The sequence below is a fragment of the Phyllostomus discolor genome, chromosome 4 (assembly GCF_004126475.2).
Source record: "Phyllostomus discolor isolate MPI-MPIP mPhyDis1 chromosome 4, mPhyDis1.pri.v3, whole genome shotgun sequence".
NCBI classification, from domain to species: Eukaryota; Metazoa; Chordata; class Mammalia; order Chiroptera; family Phyllostomidae; genus Phyllostomus; species Phyllostomus discolor.
This window is the reverse complement of record NC_040906.2, coordinates 55,175,698-55,200,579: the sequence shown is the minus strand read 5'-3', so window position 1 is coordinate 55,200,579 and position 24,882 is coordinate 55,175,698. Positions and strand designations below refer to the sequence as shown.

The following is a 24,882-nucleotide window of genomic DNA, read 5'->3' as shown; positions in this document are numbered from 1 at the left end:
GTATTTAAAATGTGGTTAGTGAAATTGAGGAAGTGAATTTTTAATTTTATTTAATTTTCATGAATTAAAATTTAAATAGTCACATATGTCTAGTAGCCACCCCTGGATAGCACAACTCTGAAATAGTTAGACTATACTAACTCCTGGTCCTGAAAACTCTGGAGGATTATACAGGAACACCATGTGAGAAACTTTCATAGAGTTCATCAACTAGAATATCACTGCTGGATAGAAAACAATATTGTATATGGAAAAGAATGTAGTGTATTACTACTGGTCTTCATTAGGAAGCAATATGGTAAATAGCTCATTTGTAAGCCTTTTGTATGAAATAAACAGTGTACAACTCAGGTACTTTCCTTAAGCCAGAGGGCAATTTCCTCTTATTTGGATTTGTTGTGAGACTGTTTGGATACACACTTAACACCTAACTAGGAGAATAACAGAAAAGAGGAAAGATAGGAGAAGCTGGTTGGTTTATATTTTTAAAAAATGTAGTAGATATTGGTATTATGGAACTAAATGGCAACTCCAGGTGCACTCCCTTACTTCCTTCCAGGTCAGTTCGGCGGGGTGTGCTGAGTAAGTAGAGCAGCAGCGAAGGACATTTAATATGATTCCCTCAAGAGCATGTGAGGCGACTCCTTTCCCCTGACTGCTCTTCCTCATGCCCAGTGATTAAAACAAATTGATTAAATAACAACCTAAGTGTGCCTTTTATCCTCACTAGGGAGAAGCTTCTCACCCCTTCTTTCCCCATTGTTTAAAATAAATAGGAACTCTTTTACTCTATAAACACTCCAATAGTGCTTTACATGTGAAGTCTCAAAAAGCAAACTGATGTTTCCATACCTAAGAACATTTTATAAATAAAAACTATGTTTCCTCTTTCTGAGAACCCAAATTCCACCATAATAAGTTGGAACTTTTTCTACATGTTTTATTTTCATATTTTGACTCCTAAAAGATTGGAACTATTAAAACAAATGCAAATAATTCCAGTGCTTTCATCTCTCCTTTTCCTCATCGGTGCCAGTTCTTTCTCAGACTTTGTTAAGAAGTTGGGAGCTGGCTGGATGACATGGATGGGAAGAGAGTTTGATTGACTGCACATGTGTTGGAGCCACACATACATACATACCGAGGACAGTATGAGGCAGAGTGCCCTGGGAGACACACTTCTGAAGAATGGTTGACTCAGGCCCCACCTATACCCAGCTCAGTTCCTAAAAATAGGTGCCAACTTGCATCCATTAGACACAGGGCTAAAATAAATTCATCCGTCCCATCCACTTGCTTGATAGACCCTTCAGTGGAGCTGGCCTCCACTCCACTAATCGCTTTCAGGGGACTGGGAAATTCGCTGTACATGAAACAAGGGAGGAAACTATTCTGTGAAGAACTGTAAAGATATTTGTAATTTCCACGAACTTGGAGTTAAGACTAAATATTACAAAAGGTACGTGTAGTATTGTCATTGATGTGTGTCTGCTTCCAGGGTTGTAAAATGTTCTTGCTGATTGCTTTAAAATCAAGGAAGACCATAGGTCAAATTGTACTTGTTATAAAAGGAAATATTCAGTTGGATGTTGTTTTTATGACAATATTTAGTATTACTTTATATTATTGAATTTAGGGCTTCATATATTAACCTCTTTGTAAAATTAGCATTTTTCATGTTTAGTATTGAAGAATAATAAGCCAAACTTGATAAACAGTCATGAGTGAAAATTATACTTCAGCTTATGGCTAAAGGGAAAAAAATTAATTTTATTTTTATGAGCATACATTGATAATATATGCAATGATATATTTAAAAATATAAACTGTATTAAACTTTAATGAGGGAAAGGAAGAGCTCTAAATGTCTTCAACTGTTGCAGCTTGCCCAGAGAGATGTATGAAAATGATTCCTTCACCAGCCTTAGTCCGATCTTGTACTTCTTGCTCCAGCCACAGTCTCACCTCCTCTGGGAGTTTTACTGGAGTGAGGATTAAAGAAACAGGTTCTTATAAGTTTTGCAGAATTAATAAAAGCACTGCCAGTTGGATCTGCCAGCCCTAATTATAGTACCTACAAACTTAAAGAGGGAAGACTAAGATTTTACTGTAAAGGTATTATGACCTACATATATTTCAAACGGATTTTGTCGGTCTTCGATTGCCTGTGAACACCTTGTGTGTGTCTTGTGCTGTAAGTGTTTAGATGTTCCATAGTGGAGTGGCTTGGGGGAGACATTACAGCAGAACCTCTTAACACACCAACTGAAAGCAAGGGCACTTTAAGATTACATAACACAGGGTTTAAATTTAGCTGGCTGGTACTGAACAGAAATTTTATTTTTATCAGAGCTCTATTTGGTCACTGATGAGCTGCAGGTTGTTTGAATTATTTTAAAATTTTATGTGTGGGGTGCCAAAGGATGAGTAAAATATTTACCTCAGCTACATTCAGAGCCGCGGATTTTAACATGACAGAGCACCTGTTTTGAGTTGTAAAGATATGATCGCTGAGAGGCAAAAATATTGGGTGAGAAATGAGAAAGGCTTGAATTCTATCCTTAAATATTTCTCTACATGCCTGCCTAATACACAAATATTTTATCTTCTTGTTGTGAACATGTAAATGAACAACTAAATCCATCGCTGAAAGTCAGTCAGCGTCTCAGACGTGTGCGTTCCGGCAAAGTGCCAGCCGTGTGGGAAAGTGTCCTCTGGAGTTTGGAGTAAATGTTTCTGATTTCACCCAGTGTTGGGCCTCTTTAAGAAACAGCTTCCCTCAACCAACTGAAAAATAAAAGTAGACACTTTCTAATGATTATGGAGAGTTTTACTACAGAAAATGGTCATGTAAAAATGTCAACCTGGACTTCAAGTCTTCCTTGATTACAGAGGAAAAAAGGGTTGGTTGCCTTTCCTCAGATTTAGTTTTGGGTGAAAGGCACACAAAATGTATAGATAATTTACCATTGTTTACCATTGAGAGTGCTGCAGAGGGAGACGGGGTCCAGGTCCTTGGTAGTTGTGCACAATGAACTGAATGGACTACACAATCAGAGTTAAGTGAAGCAAGCGAGATTTATTGACAAAACTACACTTCCCAAGCAGAGTTAAGTGAAGCAAGTGAGATTTATTAGGGAAAGTACACTTCCCAAGAATCGAGAGCGGGCCACTTCTGTAGCAGAAAACGGTCCCGTTGCCCCACAGGGCGCAGGCTTTATAAGGGGCTGGTTTTTCCTGAACCCTTCTGTTTGGCGGGCTTTTTACAACGCATGCGCAAATGGTTATATAACTTTTAAGCTTCTGCGCATGCGGTTTCCCACAGTCCTCCTTGATGCTCACCCAGGGGTCAAGCTACAATGCTAATTTGTTATAATAGCATAATAATGAAGCAAGGTGAAACGGCGGTCAGCTGCTGCTGGGGTGCAAATGCACAGGTCCCCTTGCTGGGTGCCTCAAGGCCTCCCTTGGTAACCAGGGCGCTGGACGCTGGCTGATGGCAGCTTGGCGACTCAAGGCTTCCTCATTCCCACTGTCTCCTGCCTCAGTCGGTGCCTGCTATTCAACAACTACAGCATTTGTCTTCTCAACGTTTACCACAATTTAAAAACGCTCATCAATATTCTTCTTACTTGTTTGGTAAAATATTACTTATGATGAAGCAATTTGGGGTTGGGCTCCCCTGTTAACCTTGGTGCTGGAAATAAGTATTTCCTCTCTTTTCTCTCTCTGTCTCTCTCTCTGTCTCTCTCTCTCTTACACACACACACAGAGGTCTGACCGTTAAGAAACCATTTTGTTATACCTGTTTGATAGCTAGGGGTCGTGTCTAAATTCAGTAATCCGTAAAACAGGACAGACTATTAATAAGTGTGTGAAAGTGTAATTTCAAGATTTTTGATTGAGCAATCAGTGGGGGACAGAATTTAATTGACATTATATTGTCCTTTTTTATTTGCTTCCCACCGCTTTGTTTGAAAGCATCCAAATTGCACTTTGAAATTTAATTAAATTGTAATTTGTTTTTCCCATTTTTGAAACAAACACTTGCTCATTCAAATTAGAGGTTCGTCCCTTGCAGAATGGTGAGTAACTTTAAACTTTTCTGATTCAGAAATGACTCTAAAAACACTGATTTATTCCGTATAGGTTCTTGGTCTTTATAGGACTGTGTGATATGTCTGTTGTTTTTTTTTTTTTCCTGACACTACTTCTAGTGCCAAATGAATGGTATTTTCTGACACCAACCAGTGCTCCAGTTCTCTGACACCAACTGGGTATGCAGCAATTCAATTCTCACCCTAACTCCCATAGTTAGAGCAGACCCCACAGATTGCCCCACTTCAGCCTCCAACCCAAGTTGAATTCGAGAACAGCCAAATTCAGCGTGAGTCAGAGTGGAGCAGTGCCTCCATGCCCTGTCTGAGCTTGCTACCCATCAATACCTGCACCAACCTGGTAGTTCACCAAACCCTGTTGTTCAGGGTTTTAATCAATATTTCAGTATAGAGGGTGGTTGACTAAATCATTGGCCACTGGTGACTGGATTCAATCTCTAGCCCTCTCCTCTTCTCAGAGGTAGGAAATGAGGTTGAGTGTTTTAACCTTCTAAACATTCAATTGGTTATTCTGGCCACAGGCGCCCATCCTAAAGTTATCTCCATTCCTTCCCCTGCTTCACCGGGAGGCCAGGAGTCGCTCATTAGCATGCTAAAGGCCTATCACTCAGGACTTCCAAGGGGTTTAGGAGCTCTGTATCAGAAACAAGGACAAATGGCAAATATTTATTTAGTCTTATACCACATGTGCACAGTGTCTCTTCCTTCTTTGAAATGCTACCTATGAATTCCAGAGTAAAAAAATCATACTGTTCGTTTTACTAGTCGTTGGAATCTATTTCTTACAAGTTTAACTAAGCTGAGCATTTTCATCCGTAAATAAGAATAATGACAATTAGATAGTTAGGCAATGAAAAGAGCAAAGGTTTTGTTTTCTTAACAAAAAATTGAACATCAGAAATCAATGAGTCATTTGTATCAATTTTGATACAACAAGTGACAGTGTGGCTATATTTAATGATTTCTTGAGACTTTATGAACTTAAATAATGGCATAAAAATAATCTGCAGTGAGCCCCACAATAGGCAATCCAAATTCCTGGTGGAGTAGCTACTTCTTAAACTGTCACCAAGGATAAGAGGAATTTATTGCATAGATAACTCAAAGAACCTCAGTGACTATTTGCTTCAACAATTTAATTTCTAGATAAGAAAACTGAGGCACAGAAACATTAAATAATAACTCATAAGATTTAAGCAAAAAGAACTAGTACCAACTACTAAAAGAATTTATTTTGGGAAGTTTCTCTGTAGTCAACAATCTAATAGCATCTTCCCCCAAAATCTGAAAATATCAGCATGTTTTTCAGTAACTCAGTATCTCTGTTGTTGATTATTTTATTTTTTAGTGATCACTGTCATTATAAGAATTCAGATTTATTTTATCTAACCAGTAACACTTTTTGTCAAATAATTAGATTTTGAATAACTATATTAAATAAGTGTTTTAGTGAAACAGTGAAGAGTGTTTTTCTAAACCTAAGGATTAAGTTTTTAATTTATCTGTTTTGTAAATTAGAATTTTTGACTGTGGACACAAGAGTCATATTGTCAAAGTGGAATATTCTGGGAAAGGGACAAGAATAAAGTGCGTTTGTTCGATGTTATTAAAGGTTGTCAGTTCCAGCTCCGTACTTTATTTGAAATTCACTGTGTCTGCCTCTGTTGGAGCCTGAGCCATTTCCGGAGGACTGGGTAAGGTAGCAGCAGCTGTTTCGCTATGCAGGCGGGTGAATCCCTGAAGCAGTTTGCAGTCTCAGCATAGGGGCTAGAGCCAGGGGTGCCACAGGCAAGCAAAGGACACAATCAGCGCTTAATTGGATCCGTCTGCCTCTGTGCTCTCCTAGGTAATCAGGGTGGGAACAGAACCTCCTTACAGCGCTGACTTCTTCAGTAGGAACTGCACTCATCCTCTTAAGTCCCCAAAGACTCCAAGACACTGCTTTTTAGGAATGTAACTGTGTTAGTGCATGTCTCCTTCAGTCACTGACTCATTCTGGAATGAGAATAATTTCAGGATTCGTCATCCATCTGTCATCTAAAGCTGGACAACAGCCATCACTCTTACACTGTAAAATATCAGAGAAATGAAATTTGAAAAGAAAGCATGTGTTTGTGTTTAGGTTATAATCTTTTTTTTTCCTGAAAAGATCCAGTCCAGCTACTGTAATTGTCAACTCAAAACTACTCTTTATAGTTTTTAATACTCCACCCTTTAAAGAGAAGCAATAAATTGTCTCACACTTCACTTTTTACCTCTTTTCATTTACTTCGCCATTTTGAACCGACTGGGCCCAGCTTCTTGACTATGTAATTATGTTATATACCCATTTCTTTCAATTATGCTCCATTATGCTTATATGTATACATATATGTATGTGTATGTCTATATGTATATATTCTTTTGTGTAAATCATGGTTTACCTGTGCCTGCATACTATTCTGTATTTTTTCATATTCTCAGTCATTTGGATGTTCAAAGAATGAGTAGTCCTCAAACAACAACAAATAACCATAGTGTTTTTTTTAAATTAGGTAAAATACACCTCATTTTACACTTCATGTAACATTGTATACACAGCCTGACACAGAATTTTGCGATTGCTTGTATTGAGAAAATGCCAAACTACATCTTTATTAAAATAATCAACATTTTCTATAAGATTATTCTCCCATAGATAGATATATAAAAGGAGTTCCAGGAGTTGATATATAAAATTTTGTCATTGATACTATCTTTACATTTTGATTCATTGAATAGTTCTTGAAATTAGAAGGATTTCAGCAATGATGTGCTAGGTTCTTTCTATCTTCCTTTCTCTTTCCTTGATAAAAACATCTCATTTCTATTAAAGATCTCTGGAAGGTCTTTATTATATTCCTTACTCATAGACCTTAGGGTGTGTGAAGTGGCCCCAGTTTACCAGAATCACAAAAACATCATCTTTTAGGGCCCGAGTATTTCCAAAGGAACTCCACACACACCTTGCTGGAATACAGAAAATGCTGTCAAGTAAACCCTAACTGATTGAACACAGACTTTGGAGCCAGACTGATTTTGAACTCTGGCTGCTAAACTTTAGCTACTGTTTGACCTTGGGTCAATGTTAATTATTTAACATCACTGTGCCGATTTGCTCATCTGAAAATGAAGGTGCTAATAGTAGTCACCTCATAGCATTTTTTGAGTTTAAATAAATGCATATTTAGAAAGTTATTAAAAGAATAGTGCCAGCTACATAGTAAGTGCTTAATAAGCTTTTGCTATTATTATCATTATTAGTATTTAACATATGAGGCTAGTATAATATAATAATCATTACCACTTTTCCAGAGAACAAGAACAGAATATAAAGCATAAAGTTATCCTAGATAATATAATGTTCCAAGTAATTCTACTTGTTGAACATTCAAAATAATGGCACACTAAAAAATTGTTTAAGGGAGAAAATTGTCTCCCTGATTTAATATGTTGTTCTGTTATTGAAGGATGCCTCTTGTGTTCAAATTACATTTCTGTCCTCTTTGGAGTTGTAGAAAGTTATTAAGTGCCCTCTTTCTATTATAATCATTTCAACACTTGAAACTAATAACCTTCCTGTTATCTTTGGTGATGTCTACATCACATTACTTTAAGAAACAGAATTCTACAACCACCTTGACCCCAGTGACTGCCTGCTTCCTGTTGGAGCTGCTCACAGCCACATGATGGACCTTGTCATTACTTCGACTTAGTTCTGGGACTCTCAAAATAGTTTCTCAAAGCATAGTTTTCTTTCTTTTCAACTAACACTGATTTTGACCCTCAGCATCATCTCCCCATCCTCAGCACATCTGGCTCATTGGCCCTTCTGTCTTTACTTGCCTCCTCTCTATCTTGGATCCATTCACAGTGTCTGAGTAAAGATGGAAGGAGAGCTCTCTTTCAGGAGGGAGACGCTGAAAGATAGGGCTATGGGGACCAGATCTTTATCAAGGGTCTCTGCCGCAGCGAAGGCAAAGAAGAATCCAATTGTGGAAGAGAAAGCAAAAGATCATGAGCCAATGAAACAGTACAGTCCATCTGGTTTGAGGGATGAAGCTCAGATTTAAACATGAAAACAAAACACATGGTCAGAAGTAAGGAACACTAGGGACAAGATAGGATACTGCCTGTGATGGACTAGTGCATGCATTTCAAAACTAAAGCCAAGAACAACTTAGAAGTGTTGGAGACCTAGAATTAAAGGCGCCTAACTCCAAGATTCTGGAATAGGTCTAGGAGCTTAAAGAAACCATTCTACACCTAATGCCACTCAGCCTGGGCTCCATCGTCAGCTGCAATAGCTGCACAGAACTTCCCTTAAGCCCCTGTTTCGTTTGTCCCCACGTGCTTGAACAAAATCCACCTCACCACGGGCCAACTCAACATTTTCCCATAAACTGCCGTTTTTCTACCATTTCCAGGCTTATTCTCTCCCTCTACAGATAGGTTGATGATAGATAGACAGATACAGAGATATTTAAGGGGTTATGGTTTCACACCTATGCTAATACTCAACTCTCACTTTATTTACTTTGAATTGATTCCATGTCACATTTACCATTATTCCTGACAAGCACAGATGTATTCTATTCTAACATACAAATTAAAAATTCGAGAATGGAAATAAGTTTGTGGGTGGTATATTTTTAAAACCATGTGGAATTTTAGAAGGTTTGGTAAGGTTAGGGGCTAAAAGTTACTGATATATTTTGGGTGTAATATGAATGAAACTGAGGGCTGATGATGGACTGTGGTAAGACAAATGCAGAAGACCAAGGGTGGAGCCCTGGAGACTATTCATGTTTGGATGTTAGGAATTGTGTGTGTGTGTGTGTGTGTGTGTGTGTGTGTGTGTGTGTTTCAGGAGACTGGTCATGATAAATGATGGTATTTTTGTCTGTTCTAAGCCACATGTCAACTTCATACTCAAGTTTGAGATTTTAGAAAGAACAAAGCAGAAAGTGCTTTAAAGCACCAGCATTTTTTATTTCTCTTCTTAAGACATTTTCTGTAATAACAGTAATCAGGCCTGATGACTTTCATGACATTTTTCTCAGGCCCTGTACAGCTGCAGAATGGAACCTAGGGCTTTTTGCCACATCTGTTCTTTTGGTAGGCTTCCAACTCAGAGTTCACTGGGACACCCTGAAAACATACTGAGGTCTTCCTCCTAGGTCTTGCAAATCAAGTAGGATACTACTTGTGATTAAATGGTCCTCCAAGGAAATGTGTGTGTGTGCATGCATGTGTGTTGATGTTTGAATGTTCTGCCTAGACTTGGCTTGCTGGGCTGAAGAGTCTAGTTATCTTCTTTTGGACTAAACTGTGATAAAGACATTAATGTATTTGGAATTTTTTTTGGCTATAACACTTTTTTAATCGCTTAGTGCAGCTATGTGGAAACAGGAGAATTTCTGGCAGAAATTGCTTGGAGGAAAGCCCAAAGTTGACTGGTTTCACTCTTCACCTGCTTATGTGTACCCTGCTGTGCATTTTTGGGTGATGAGCTGTATTTTGTTGTGAGAGACTCACAGGTTCAGAGGCAAGGACTTTATTTTTGCTCCCACCTGGAAGATTTGCCGCCAGATCTCACATAACATCTCCACATTGTTTAAATAACTTCTTTTGCAGAATTTGGAACTTATTTTCGACTCTTTAAAAAGGTGTAGGAGAGAGAAGGTAACAAAATATGTCATCAGGATCCATAAAAAGATGGGCATTGAGTTTTGCAATTTCATTTCAAGACCAATTCAATCAATAAAATGCTTAATGGGCATGTACTGTGTGTAAGTCATAATGTGAAACATTAAATTCTTGTGAAGTTGGCCATTTTAATCACAGCTGTCAGTTCGCTTCTTGGCAGACCATCTAGGAATTTTAGTTTCAGGCAATGGTGAAAGTTTAAAAACCAGTTCTGTGAAAATGTTAGGGAAGGCTCTGCTGCTCATTGTTAGAGAAAGTACATGCATATCATTCTTAGAAATGCTTTTACATTTTTCCTATCACCCCTCCCCACATACAGGCCTGTAAGTGGCATTTCTGGACACTGAGTGATGGCTGTCCTGCCTATTTCCAATCTCTGTGTTGCCCTTTTGCAAACTGATAAAGCCAAGAGTTTCGTTGACTGAAATTATGGTAGATTATGGTTGTACAAGCTTCTAGATGACTTAAGAGATGGAAACTGACGTTGAGCCTTGGCTAGTAGTTGATAAGTTGTAGTTGTAGTGAAGTGTCTAACATTTTAAAAATAACCTATGAATACAAACAAGGAGATGCCCAACTGTACAGTCTGAGTTCCCTTTCAGGTGAGTTTTCCTAATGCAGTGGGTGATCACAATAAATTGAAGTGACTTCTCCATCTGCCTGAGGTTTTTGATACCTAAAGGGAATAGTCTAGGAAAGTGATTCTATTTGAAAGTTGTGAAAACCTAGCTTCCTATGGAATTTTACGAAGAATCCCAATGTGTGTGCATGTGTGTGTGTGTGTGTGTGTGTGTGAGTGTTTATACAGGGTGGAGCAAAAGTTGATTTACAATTGTTATTATGGAAAATAATACAATAATTAATGAGTAATAATAGAAAAATAAACTCTGTGTTCTGTGTACTTAAATTTTTTTAAATTGCTTTTTACATTTCATTCCCTTTAGGTTCTCTCCTCTCACTTCTACTATACTTGAGTTTAAATATAATTGGTCTAGGACAAGTTTAGTTTACAAGTTTTAATTACATTCTTTGTTGTTCACAGATGTGACTGTCTTTAATGTGCATGGAAAAGAGCAAGTTTCAATCTGAGTAACATTTCAAGGATAATTTTTACACTTTACCCTTTAAAAACAGGAGTGAAATAAGCAGTCTAAACTGAGCTTCTCCACTTACAACGCACTTATAGGATTAGATTTTGAATCTGAGGAAAAAGAAACACATGCTAATGCCAAACTTTTTAAAGATAAGTAACTATAAATAAATTAAGGGATGATGAGACTGACTAACTATGTACTCCATGTGTTTCTGAAGCAGGGCAGATGATTAAATTACTTCCACTCTTCGGACTGTTCCTGGTGTCGTTAGGAATCTGATCTCATCTCCTTCTTTTGAAATTACAGGCTGCTTGTTGTATGCAATGGGTATTCAGGGCATGTTAATGGTGACAGGGAGAATAAGCCAGCACCTGACTCAAAGTTTTGATACCTTAAGAGTATGATAACTTTAAATTATTAACATTCCTGTTCTAAATTTAAAAGCCTTCACAATGTAGGCAGCATTATCCAGTGACCTCTACAATATGGGGGCAGTAATCAGAATGCAGTTGTGCGAATAGAAACATTTGAACAAGATGGCAACTACCTTTCATTCTAGAGTATATTAGAAGAACCTATAGCTTTGGTTGGAAAAACAGTATACCCAACCTACACAAATTCTTATCATTTTTGCTTAACACAGTTTTATATTTCCTCCGAAGATTAAGTGATTAGAGACCAAAAAGTTTTGAAAACATTCAGTTCTTCAGGTAGAATGTTTCCAAGGACATCACTGTTCTGGAAAAGTGCATTTACTCCCCGAGGAGTCAGTGTTTGCCAAGCAATACGATGCATTATTGAAGCATTTTCACTCCACTGCTTGATTGCTTAGCTTTTCCAAATAATGTTCAGTAAACAAAGTGTGTGCAATTAATGTGACTTCCCTTCTTTGATCAAGTTTATCAGCCACCAACTTAAAAAGAAAAGCATATCTCAGTATGCTGCTGCTTGTGGACTTCGGCAGAAAAGCATTTTAAACAAAGACTTATTTAAGATCACTGAAACAGTCTGTGTAAATTCAGACTGAATTTCTCTAAGACAAAAGGCAGATTCAATTAAATACATTTTATCATGCAAGGGAAAAGAATGATTGGTAGGAGAAAAGCTGCCACAGTAACAATTGTCTAAGTCAGTGAGAGTCAGAATTTGATTTGGGTTTTCTTTTAATATCCTTTGTCAGAATAAATTTCAGATTCTAACCTTAACAGAGAGGTGAAAGTTGGAAAGAGGGTGAAGAATCGGAGAATTTCTAAAAACAGATCCTCAGACCTCTAGCTGTTTCGGTATGCAACTAGTACAGAAATAACTTAAGGTAATGGTAAGTCATTAACTTTCTTAACACGCCTACAGTCCAACAACATAAAGGTAGGCATGCCAGGAAGTTGTTTTTCGAAGCTGCAAATTACTAAAGGTTCATCTCCACTGCATTACTGTTGTTTATTTTTGATCTGTTAATGCCAAGAGAATACTTAGAACTAGACAAAACAGTTCAGTAAACTTGAACTAGCTCCATATGGAGTTTTACAAAGACTGTGAGAAACAAAAGTGAATCATTTTAGGGAAAGATAAATTCTAAGCTACTATGTACAAGTCATCTCCATCTATCAACAAATTCCTTTGACCCCAGAATGAAACCACTCTCTGCGTTTCAAAGCCCTGATGGTTGTAGAGGTGCTGGTGGATGTTTTGACTGGTCTGTTTCTGCAAGGCCTTTCAGAGGCATGGCCATTTGTTCTAATCACAGGCTGAGTTTGATGGCTTTCTCTCTGGCTGAAGGAATGAGCACATTTGAGCGCCATTTCTCAAGTGCCAGCCTAGGAAAACAGAAAGAGGATGGCATTCTACTCACAAAAGCACTGGCTGCTAGTAACAAAGCCATACATAAAGGAGAATTTGGAGAGGCAGGAATCACAAGGAAGTTCGTAAAAAAGGAAAAACAGAAATGAAGCAGTAGGAATAAAAAATATGATAGGAAATAGATGTAAAAAGTTACATCAAAAGAGCAACTCAGGGAGAGGTGGAAGAATATAAAATAATATGAAATTTGGAGATTTTTCTAGAATAGAGACTTGCGAAGAAACGGATGACAATTTAAATAGAACACTCAAATTAAATTGAAAGAATACCTATTTTCAAACTAACTGAATAGATTTTGGGGTGGTCCTCACAATGTCCTGTTTTTGAAATTTTTTGTTAAATGTATTGGGGTGACATTGTTAATAAGATTATATGAGATTCAAGTATACAGCAGTACAATACATCATCTGTATGTTGTGTAACGCATTCACCACCCAAAGTTTGCTCTCTTTTTGTCCTACATATTTGACTCCCTTTACCCTCTTCTACCTCCCTACACTTCCATTCCCTCTGTTAACCCTCAAACTGTTGTCTGTGTCAGTGAGTTGTTTGCTTCGTTCATTTGTTGCTTTCTGTTTAATATTCCATAGAGGAGTGAAATTGTATAATTTTTGTCCTTTTCCATATGACTTTTTTCACTCCGCATGGCACTCTCAAGATCCGTCCATGTTGTTGCAGATGGCAGTATTTCATTTTTTCTTATAGCTGAGTAGTATTCCATTGTATACAATATATATAAAAAGTCCAACCATTGTTAACATTAGAAGAGTTTGCTCCACATCAATGTCACCTGGCATCCAAGGAAAGTGGACTGTAATGCACATATGTGAACAATGACAACTTCACTGTACTAGTCAGTGGGGGTGGCAGACGCCATTGAGTGAATATGTGTACTGGGTGGCCTTTGCATTCAAAATGACTGAGCGAATAGAGCAATGAATCTGTATGAAATTTTGCAATGAGCTTAAACATTCCTCCGTGAAAACTATCTGGATGATTCAGAAGTCCTCCCAATGAGCAACTGATGATAGGCAGCTTCATCATAATAATGCACCTGCTCATGTATCATATTTCATGCAGAGTTTTTTTGGTGAAAACGTCAAATCACCCAGGTGATTCAGCACCCCCTACCACCTAGATTTGGCTCTCTGTGTCTTCTGCCTTTTCCCAAGACTGAAATCAGCTTTGAAAGAAAAGAGATTTCAGACTGTCAATGAGATTCACAAAAATACCTTGGAGCAGCTGATGATGACTGGGAGAACTATGTGAGGTCTCAAGGTGCCTACTTTGAAGGGGACTGAGGCATCATTGTCCTTTGTACAATGTTTCTTGTATCTTGTATCTTCAATAAATGCCTCTGTTTTTCATATCACATGGCTGGACACCTTCTGGACAGACCTTATGTATATCCCATCCTCACAATGTGGTTGTGGAGCAACAATGGAATAGATAGAAAATAAGGAATCCAAGACTCTTCTCTTTGCTTCTGATAGGCAGCAGCAAGGGCAGCAGAGACCTGGGGTGTGGCCCAGTCATCACCACCTGGCCAGTCCAGGCCAGGATTCATTGTGCCGAGCCCACTGCTCAGAGGCCCCATAGGAAAATGAGAAATGTGAATAACTTTGAGCGATTGTTTCATGATTTTACCTAAAATATATATTGTAGAGAAAAATGTGAGGAACTTCTTGGGCAAGGGGAGAGCCAATCTTCCCCTCATATATAATACATTAGGGTGATTTTCATGAATTTCACATTTTCAGAGGACTGCCATTTTGCTGTGTCAAAAATGCAGACAAATCCACTCTTTGAATGTCACTTACACTGAGTTAGTAATTTCTTCCCTTTTATATACTGAATACTTTCCCCATCCCTGTGGCTGTATGAGTAGGACTATGCTATCTTCTTTGCCCCAATCTCATTGTGTAATTATCTATTCTTTTCTGATGTTTGTGTTCTTCTTAGTTAGGGAACATGGCAGATTCTTGACTTATAAAGAGGAATGGAACATCCTTATGCAAGGTTTAGATTCAGATAAACCTGAGTCAAGTCCTAGCCTTACTACTTACTTAGAGTTTTAGAAAATTTTCATGACTTTTCTAATTCTCAAACTTTTATCATCTCAGATTACCTGAATAATACCTAGAGTATATAATAACACATAGGTGAGCATTTATTTCCTATGGGCAAGGTACTATGTAAAACTCTATTTTTACAAGATATCCTTCAGCCCATCATAGCTTCTAGCATCATTCTCACTATACGGGATAAGAAGAAGGAGGCTTAGAGAGGTTAAACAATCTGTGTCCAGATATGGTGGCTAATCTTCTTGTGAGTCTGCCTCCTCCACGGTAACGTGCCCAAGATAGAACCTAGTGTAAGACAGGTTTACAAAATTGGTTTGGTTCTGTCCTATGCTGGAGGAACTTGCATGTTGGTGGAAGATGAGAGAAGTGGGGAGGACAGAGGGACTCAAATGCACACTGAGAACTAAGTAATACAAATGGAAGTATAATTTTCAAATACTGGAAGAGATAGGTGAAGGAGCTACTCACTGCCGGTATTAAGTAGACAATCTAGAAAGAAACTGAGTCACTATGAAGCTACATGTAAGTGCCTTTTCAACCCCATCGAATCTGATTAAACTTTATCCATTTTAATCTGACTTCCACCTCTGTATAAATAAATACAGTTGGCGGGGACAGGGGTGTGGAGTGTGAGCCACCCAGTTCCTCAATATTTCCCCCCTGACTAGAGCTCCCTTTTGGTGTTTCTTCAGCTGAGCCAACTTCCTAGCAGAGCCAGCCATCTGGGAACTTGTTCTATTCAGAAGTCAGCCTGTAGGAAGGATGCAACCTGTTGTATTTTTGTTTTTAGAGATAAGGCCAGATCAATGCTTCTTAGCATACTATTGAGGATCTCTGGTGTGTTTTTCTTCTTCTCTTTTCAAGTAGAGCAGAACTGAGTATAATGGGGGTTAATTAATGCCCATGCCTGAGCACTATGTCTGGGCAACAGGAGATGGGCAGTAGATGTTTACTGAATGTATGACTAAAGCCTCAGAGGAAAGGTTATCAAATACCCTGGTGCTACACCTGGGAGGCAGATTCAAACAGAACACTTGGATGGAAGCCTGAGTCCACCTTTCATGCCCTGGGGCAAAACAGATAAATAGAAAATGAGAGCAATGGTCCTCGTTTTGTATTTTCTGTCCTTTATAATAAAGTTCATTCCTATTCCTGACATTTCGATTAATGCCTAGCCCTATTTCAAGTTTGATCTCCAAAGTAACCAAAAAATGATAAATGAAAAATTTGCTTTGATTTCTAATTCTAAGCTCAAGTTTCCAAAGACAAAAAAATATTAGCCAAAGAACATTAGCATATGTGCAGAGCCCATGGACATAGGCAACAATGTGGTGAATTGTTGTTAATTTTTTTTTAAAGGACCCAGTAAGAGCCATAAAAATTCAGCTTTTTAGTTTCTCTTTGATTTATTGTGTGTCGATGCTTAGGACACAGAAAAGATGGTCATACTCTTAACGAGTTACTTTGTAATAGAATGTTATATTTTAATGAAAATATACATACATAAGTGACTATGAAGAGTTGAATAGCCTTGTATTAAGAAATTCCTGAACTCAATTCCAGGCTCAGCCACTATGTGATTTCTTCTTTGGAGTGTTACCTTACTCTCAGTAAAATGGCAATAACACCCCCTATCAGCAGGTTGTCAGAAGAATTAGTGAGGTAATGCATGTGAAATGATTAACATAACCGACACATTAACAGGGCAGCAATTGCCAGCCCTTTCCGTCTCACAGCACATACAAGCCAATTACTAAAATTCTGTGGCACACCAAAAAAATATATTTTTTGCCAATGTGACAAAAAATAATGGGTATAATTTTCATTCATTCACACCTGACAGCTGTTGTTGCGTTGGCTGTTGCCATTTTTTTTTTTGACAATCTAAGGAAAAAGAGGTCAGTGCCACTAAATAAATAGTCAGTCACTGCATGTTTTAAAAATTCCTGCAGCACACCAGTTGGAAATCACTGTGCTAGGGAAACGTCCAACAGGAGACTTATGCTGTGAAAATATGCGTCATCTACAGGCATTTAATGGTTCTAATTTATTTGACCATTTCAAAGAAATTAAAGTCATTTTTTTCAATTATTGATTTTAACTGGCCAATTCTTTAAACTGAGCAATTAATTCAAAAATATTTAATAGTAATATGATTAAATGTTCAAATGCCCAAACTAGCAATATTAATGAACTAATGATTATCTAACTTCTGACTAAATTCTGTTCATTCATAACTACTCTATTACCAGGAGCACTTCTTGTGAGATGATAGGAGCTGCAGAAGACAAAAGACCAGTCTATGTAACAAGAAGTTATTGCAGCCTTGACCTATGTGGCTCAGTTGGTTGGGTGTCATTCTGCAAAGCAAAAATTCACTGGTTCAATCACCAGTCACTGGTCAGAGCACATGCCTGGGTTGTGGGTTCAGTCCCCAGTCCCAGTACATGCACGAGGCAATCAATCGATGTTTTTCTCTCACATGACATTTCTCTTGCTATCTTTCTCCCTCCTTTCCCTTGCCTCTAAAGATAAATAAATAAAATATTTAAAAGGATAAAGAAGTTATTACAATTATAAATGAAAATTTTATTATTCAGGGAGATTAGAACCCAAGTGGACATTTCAATTGAATTTTATGTAAAAATAGGTGGATGTTCCTTTTTTGGGACATGAAGAATAACTTTAAAGATGTTCCCATCACAGAGTAGTTTGTATATGTAAACCTCTGAGATATGAGGGAGTTAGAAGTAAAATGTGCTTTAAAAAGAATTTATTGTGTAGTGATTTCTGACTTGGATGGGTATAGGTACATCATACTTGTATTAGTTTTCTATTGCTGCTATAATACATTACCACAAACAATAGTAGCTACAACAGAACAAATCTATTCTATTGTGTATAGTCCTGACGTCTGAAGCCCAAAATGAGTTTCATTGGGCCAAAATACAGGTGTTGGTTGGGCTAAGGTCCTTCCAGAAGCTTGGGGGTGGGAGGAGAGGAAGAGGAGCTGTTTTATTGCCTTTCTCAGCTTCTAGGAGCTGCCTGCATTCTTTGACTCAAGGACCTTTCCTTGGAAGCCTGCAGTGTAGAATCTGCATATCTCCCCTGCCCCTATCTCCTGTTTCTATCATAACTTCTCTTTTCTAACTCTGACTCTTGCCTCTCTGTTCATTTATGAGGACCCTTGGGATGACATTGAACCCACCTGGATAATCATACCCTTCACATCTCAATATCCTTAACTTAATCACATCTGCAAGAGTCCCATTTGCCATGTACACTGATATATTCACAGTTTCTGGGGATAGGAATTGGAACACCTTTGGGCAGCTAATATCTTGTCTACAACAAGCTGAATCTTTTCTTCTTCCTCATAAAGACAACTGATGTACAACATCACTTCCAGTATCTGGCTAACTAGGAGAATACCAATTAGGAAGGGTCACTAAGGAAGCAAGAACTAATCCTCTTTCTTACCCTCAGAGTTCTGTTTTGGTTAATGTACAAAGCGTGGTGATCAGGTGAATGGATGGATTTTGGGGAAGATGAGAAGTGTCCACTAATTATACAATGCAATTGGGGAGAATAGGGCCATAAGAAAGCTAGTTTTAGAAGTGGAGTATGATTCACTGTGTTCATATGCTGGAAGGGTGCTCCAGTATAGTCTCTGTGCTCTCATGACACACACACATCCATTCACTTCACCCCTCGCCCTTCTTCTCCATGTTTTTTAAGAACTGTAAATCAGTGCAGGATTGCACTCCACACTTGCTCTTTCATTTCATTCTCCAACTATTTCTTCTAGGTTTTATCATTTTCAAATGAGGGTTAAAATATATAAAACTCAAGTTGATTACAAATTTGATTTGGCAGCAGCATTTCTAATGTTTAAAAGAGATGAATTTTATTATTAGCCAAGGGATATGAAAATATTAAGAACTGTAGATTTATTCATGCTTATGCCTCTGAGTCTAAGATATGTCCATTGGAATGATATCCTGTATACAAATCCAAGCTGGGTTATAGATCATATATTTAAATTTGATAGAATTTAGTTCATCACTCTCCCAATTTAGTTCTAAATCAATTTTCTGAGCAGGAAGCAGTCGACTTCTTTATAACACATCCAGAATAAAATAGTGAGGCTACTGGTGTGTCCTGGAAAGTGTGCTTACCTTCTCAAAGCTGGAGTCTGTATTTGTGTCCGCTTTGTGGGCTTCTGTTTGACACACTGCTCACTCTCTGCCCTGCGCTTAGTTCTAATTAAATAATGGCTTCTTGATAGAAAATTTCAAAGAAAAAAATATTAAATTCTTGTTTTTCTGTTTGAGAGTTCAAATGAGTATTAAACCTTAGCATTTCTTTTGAGTCATAAATATACACTAGCTTAGCTATCTGGGATTATTTTATATATTTTTATTGTTTATGCAATTATACTTCAGTTTCACAACAGAAAAAGGCATCCCTTTATTGTCTGAATTTTCCTTCACCTGTTTACTGAGAAAGGTGATTGTTTGGGTTTGTGTTGGTGTTTTGGACACTTGCGAAGTAGCTTAGAATTATTGTAAAGTTACAGAACCTGAAACCAGACAGCCTGGCTTCCCCTTCTAGCACTGAGGCTCACCAGCCACTGACCTTGAGCAAGTTTTATAACCTTTCTGTTTTTCTGTTTCCTTATCTGTAAAATGGAGATAAGAAATAAAAATCATATCTAACCTATAGGGTGGTTTAGAGGCATTAAATAGATAATATCTGACAAACAGAAAGCACTTTATACATATTTACTATTATTTTTACTGTGAATTATTGTTTTGAGTCATTTATCCATTTTCAATAGTGGTAGCATTTTCTGACCAATGTTTTTTACTAAAAATAAAACCTTAGCCTATTTATCGTAATTGTCTCTCTCCAGCTTTCATTTCATCTTATAAATTTTGTTTAAAAGATTTCTTTACTTTAAATTTTTAATGCTTAGAAAATCCAACTGAAATCATTTGATGAATTACTTAATTTCTCTAAAGATTTTTTATCACAAAAATACATTTAAGTCTTTAACCCATCTAATACTCTATGGCAATATACAGTGTGGGGGGAACTCTTAATGTTTTCTTCAGAAACGTTAGCCAATGTTCCCAACATGACTTGTTGGTCATGCTGCTGTTTTGTCTCGTTTCTGCGTCTTTCTTTCCCATATTCACAGGTCTGGCTCCTTCATGTTTCAGTGCAGATGTTCCACTTCTCAGGGTGTCTCCCCGGCCACCTGCCCATTGGTGTACCCAGGAGGATTATATCCCTCCTGTGGGGTCCCAGCTCACCTGGTGGAAACCCATTAATTCTTGGGTTGTAACTGCCTACCTCTCTTTCCAACTAGACTGAAAGCTCTGTAGCGTAGTGGGCATGTTTAATATTTATTGTAGATAGTATTTATTTAGTGACAATAAAGAAAATAAACCTATTGATCACATAATTCAAATCACTTACCTTCGAAATTTTCTTGGACAAAGATGGAGGGAGATATGTTAATATCACCCACAGCAACTATGTTTCTGTAAACATCTCCTTTTCTTGTTACTAATGGTCTTTGTGTCTCTACTAGGCTAGTTAGCATGCAGAGGCCTATAGTGCTGCAGCTTCATAGTGGGATGGTCTTCTTTCTATAAAAGAGCCCTATTTGCCTTTAATACTATTTTGCATGAAATAAATATAGCCATAATAATTTTATTGACTTATAGTTGCCTGGTAATTTTTCCCAGTATTGTCTCTTTAAATTGTGTGGTTATTTAGGTTTGTCTGTTATACGTGGCCTATAGTTGACCTTACTTGTCTTTGTCTTTCAGTGTAAAGTTTGACCTGTGTTTCTTTTCAGGACTATTGCATTTAATTTTACTTCTGCCTTCTCCTTTAGGTATTTTACTGTGAGACCTTGGTTTTTCTTTCTGGATATTTACTACCCAGACTCTGTTTGACTTTTGTTGCCTTCTCACATGAGTGTCGACTTGGGTTCATGTGGACGCTAGTTCACAAAACTAAAATTTCAGTAACCAGTAACCAATTTTCTAATTCCTTTTTGATTTCAGTGTTATAAAGATGATACATGGATGTTTGAATGTTGTTTCTTTATCACAGAAATTCATGTGTCTACATAATATAGAATTTTTCTTTTCTTTTTTCTTGAATATGAAAGTTCACCAAGATTTGCTGGTATTTTGGTATTTAAAATTAATTTTATTTCTGGATTATGTAAATATCCTTAATCTATGCCCAAATGTATTTTCAGCAATTTTTTCTCTTGTTATATCTTGTTTGTTCTGCTCATTCCCCCACCACCCTCCTACTGAAATAATGGTATCTTGTGGTTTTGATTTTTCTCTCTGTTCTTTCTCTCACATTATTTTTATGTTCTTTCTTTTTTCACATTATTATTAATAGGTTAGGATTTTCTTTTCTGCAGCATGTGTTATTCTATGTGTATTTAATTCTTCTGAAAAACTTTAGTAATCTTCATTCTTTTCTAATCTCTGGCAACTTTCTTTTCTCCTAATTCCACCTCAGCCAGATCTCTGCCCTAAATCAGACACAGCTAGTATCAGCTTCATGACCCATGAACATGTGGTCTCTTCATGAAATGAAGAGGTCAAATGTTTTATACTTTATTCTATAAACTTTCATATTGTTTATATTGAGTAGGCAAAAGGGAAAAGAAATAAGATGACTCACAAAACCTTAAATAATTCCTGAAAGCCAGTTTCAAAGCACTGCTATTTCATATTGACCTGTCATCCAACAGCACCCGTTGTTTTGTGACACAGTCATCGTTCCACAAAATGTTACCACAGCTCCAGCTTGGGAATGTGCATTCCATACTGTGAAGCAAGGATAAATATTTACTTTTAGAAAATATCCTGAGATGGAATTTCTCTTTAGAAGTAAGATCATGACAAAACACTGGGCCTTGTGGACTTTGCCACATTAGACAGCTTATGAATAAACATTTGTCTGATTTTGACAGTGTTTTTGAACAACACACTGATCCTAGCTCTATGTGTCAGGCCATTGACCTTCAAAGTTGACCTTCAGAGTTCCAAATTGTTACTCTGTAAAGATCTCAGGATCATGTTTATAACTTGTTATTTCAGATATTAGACAATTACTTGTTCAATGGGAAACTAGGATAGATTTGTCTTTTCTTAATATTATAAGAACATCATTTTTATAAACCACTGAATTCCATATTTGAAATTTCCTGAACAGCTAGTTAGAGGAAGGTTCATAACAAATGTAGCAATGACCTTTTTGAATCTCTTGATATTAGTCTCTGCATATGTCTAAGAATTCTTTCACTGATAATAGTAAATGTAAAATTAGGAGAAAATTCCAGAGTGTATTAATTACACTGAGTATTCCTCATTGTTTTCTATATCCGACTTCTTAAAGCTATTATTTTAATACCTCCAAGCATACTCAGAAGAGTGACTATGCAGGCCCTTCTGTGAGTGACAACAGGTGTGTGAGTAATTTTCAAGAAGAGTATTCTGCCTTATATCGTATTACTTTCCTTATTAATAATGCTTTAAACGTAAACTCTTCATGGAAAGTAAAATTTTAGAAGGCCTAAGGAATTGTTTAACCTGGGCAAATTTTATTGATTGATTGATTGCTTCAGTTATTTTGTTTTTAAAAACTACACAAGAAAAAGAACATGGTGGAGGTGAAGGAAATAGATGTCTGGTTACACAATCCCTCGTGGTTTAAGAAATACAAAATGGACATGACTTGGATTTATCTGTAGTATATAAATTTTTATATTTCAAAAAATTATACATACCTTTTTTCAAAGAACTTCAGAATTCTCACAAAAGACATTCTTGACCTTGGTATCTAACAGTTTTCAAAACAGCTTGACATTTTTAGTGCTTTATTTGCTTTCAAAGTAGTTCCCTACATGTTTTTTTCCTGCTTTATAATATTGACATAAAAAAATGTCCAAACCTGTAGAGAATTTTTATGAGTTTATTTGAGCCAAACTAACAACATATGCCAAGGAGGAAGATCTCAAATGTTCCAGAAAGTAAGTTTTGCAGCTTCTTGTATGCATTTGAAATTAAGGAAGAAACACAAAAAAAAAATTACGTGGAGCTTGGAGAAGAAAGGCGGGTATTGGGTTACAGGATAGTTAACAAGATTATGTGCTTTCTTGAGGGTGTTTACAATTTATTTCAAAGGTACGTTAACTTAGATGCACAGAAATAATGGACAAGGCTTGCTTAAGGCAAACATAAATCTTTTATTAAAAAATTATATGCCTGGGGCATGACTACCCACCAAGATATGCCCAATTAAAAATTCATGATCAGATCATTCTGTAAAGTTACTTTTCATAGAACCCCCCTTTTTTTCCACAATAGGACTTATTCTATTATACAAAGAATTAATATTTTCCATGGATTATAAATTATTTTTTATCAAGTAAAAGAAAACATTTACTATTTAGGGTGCAGTGGATTCTAGGTCTTGCTATGCTTTTGGTTCCGAAGTCCTGGCTGAATTCACTGAACTTCTTTGGGTTTTCACTCATTCATCTGCACAATAAATTACCTCTAAACTTTAGAGACAAGTAATTTCTAGTACAATTTTATCAAATGCATATTTATGATGCTTTCTAACAGAAATGATCATCTAAAATTTTATTTTTCCTTCCTCTTTTTTGGAGACAACTTTAGCTTTATAGCATGTTCCTCCACTATCTGATTTGCATACTTACAGTTCCCTTCATTTCCTATTTTGCCAGGCATTTTGTCACAGTATCATTTTTATTTATTCTTCTACATATCTTTTCTCTTTGAAGATACCCTGAATTCATTTCACACTGTCCTCTGATCTCAGTTACATTCAAGTCTTCAGAAATAGTGCATTACAAGGTCAGGTAACAATGTTCCTATCTCTTCCCTGCACAACCCTTGGGGTTGCTGTAACAGTCTTAAAAAATTACATTAGGTGCCATCAGCATCAAGATAAGAGCAGATAGGTGCACTGTATTATAGTAGGCTGGGCAGGAAGCATCACCTTGATTTTCAGTTGAAGAAATCCATAAGAGATTCTCTTAGGAGGTTAGAAAACAATTATAGACATGGCTTGTTAGCTCAAGCAAAGTTTTCCACTCCATGACCTTACCTGAGTAGGCAAAGTTACTAATGTTACTAATGAGAAAAAGAGAAAAAGGCAGAAATAGAAAAAGAAAGAGAGAGAGAGAGATTAAAATGTTATGCCTGTACTGTGGCATAGAAGGACACAAAAGCAATGGAATCCAAATATCTTAATACTCAGGTCACTGAATTCCTGACCGTAAATCTCAGCATATCTCAGTAAAATTAAAAAAAAAGATAAAAGATGAATAGTTGAAAAGTAAAGACTACCTATAAATTTTAGGAAATATAAACTCCTGACTTTCTGTTAAGATTAGTAAAATAATGACATCATTTTATGAGTAATATAAAAAAATAAAATTTATATTTAAGGTGGAAAATGTTAGGGAGTCATGTTCAATACAATCTCGATAGCAATTAGATTATTCACAACAAAGTAAGAAGAGTAAAAGAATAAAAACCAAACTCATTTGTTCAGGTAGGGAATACACAGGGAAAAAATGAAGATATAGTTCCCCAGCATGTGAAAGGCTTTCAGTGGTCTGTGGGAGTCTTTTTTATCGAATCAATTGGAAGAGTGTCATTTTGTTTGGAAACGAGGTTTTGGATGAGGATGAATTTCAAAAATAACTGGTATTTATTGTAACCACATCAGTGTTGTACAATCACAATGTTCATATAATACACTTCTTATTCCTTTGTAGTTTGTATCTTTTTGAAAGCATGTTACATAAAATATATTTACAATTTTAATTGATATATATGAAAATATTTATTTAAATAAGAAGTCCCTATGGAAAACCAAATAATCAAAGAGTCAAAACAGAAACGATGTTTAATTTTGTTTCTGGGTCAC

At 36.8% G+C, this 24,882-nt stretch overlaps 1 protein-coding gene across 1 annotated transcript in view; it reads left to right on the top strand.

Moving 5' to 3' along the window:
- The first annotated feature begins 1,280 nt into the window (after nt 1-1,280).
- Nucleotides 1,281-24,882, top strand: part of LOC114495183 (xin actin-binding repeat-containing protein 2) — a 72,498-nt gene continuing 48,896 nt past the window's right edge. Inside the window, 1 exon segment of the mRNA XM_036023353.1 lies at nt 1,281-1,459. The gene's annotated coding sequence lies outside the window, so the exon portion shown is untranslated.